The sequence below is a fragment of the Schistocerca serialis genome, chromosome 2, assembly GCF_023864345.2.
Source record: "Schistocerca serialis cubense isolate TAMUIC-IGC-003099 chromosome 2, iqSchSeri2.2, whole genome shotgun sequence".
NCBI classification, from domain to species: Eukaryota; Metazoa; Arthropoda; class Insecta; order Orthoptera; family Acrididae; genus Schistocerca; species Schistocerca serialis.
The window spans coordinates 344,361,454-344,362,310 of NC_064639.1; positions in this window are offsets into that span (position 1 = coordinate 344,361,454).

Genomic DNA, 857 nt, shown 5'->3' on the forward strand with positions numbered 1-857 from the left:
AGTCGGCTGCTGCTGAGGGAATTAGATTAAGAAACAATTAAAGTAGTAAAGGAGTTTTGCCATTTGGGGAGCAAAATAACTGATGATGGTCGAAGTAGAGGGGATATAAAATGTAGACTGGCAATGGCAAGGAAAGCGTTTGTGAAGAAGAAAAATTTGTTAACATCGAGTATAGATTTAAGTGTCAGGAAGTCATTTCTGAAAGTACTTGTATCGAGTGTAGCCTTGTATGGAAGTGAAACGTGGATGATAACTATTTTGGACAAGAAGATAATAGAAGCTTTTGAAATGTGTTGCTACAGGAGAATGCTGAAGATTAGATGGGTAGATCATATAACTAGTGAGGAGGTATTGAATAGGATTGGGGAGGAGAGAAGTTTGTGGCACTTGACTAGAAGAAGGGATCGGTTGGTAGGACATATTCTGAGGCATCAAGGGATCACCAATTTAGTATTGGAGGGCAGTGTGGAGGGTAAAAATCATAGACGGAGACCAAGAGATGAATACACTTCACAGATACAGAAGGATGTAGGTTTCAGTAGGTACTGGGAGATGAAGAAGCTTGCACAGGATAGAGTAGCATGGAGAGCTGCATCAAACCAGTCTCAGGACTGAAGACCACAACAACAACGAACTAATTTGTCAGTGACACAACTGGTATTGTGTGCTTCTAAAAATGTTTTTAAATCTGACTACCCACCTTGAAGGTAGAAGCATCTTACAAAACACACATCCTCTCCCCTACTCCTCTTTTTAGTGATGCTTGCTTCATCCATGCCACACACCCTCATTTAAAATCACTTAAGTTAAAATGTGTGCTGTACTTACTGTCTTTAAATCACCTGATTGTTTGACTT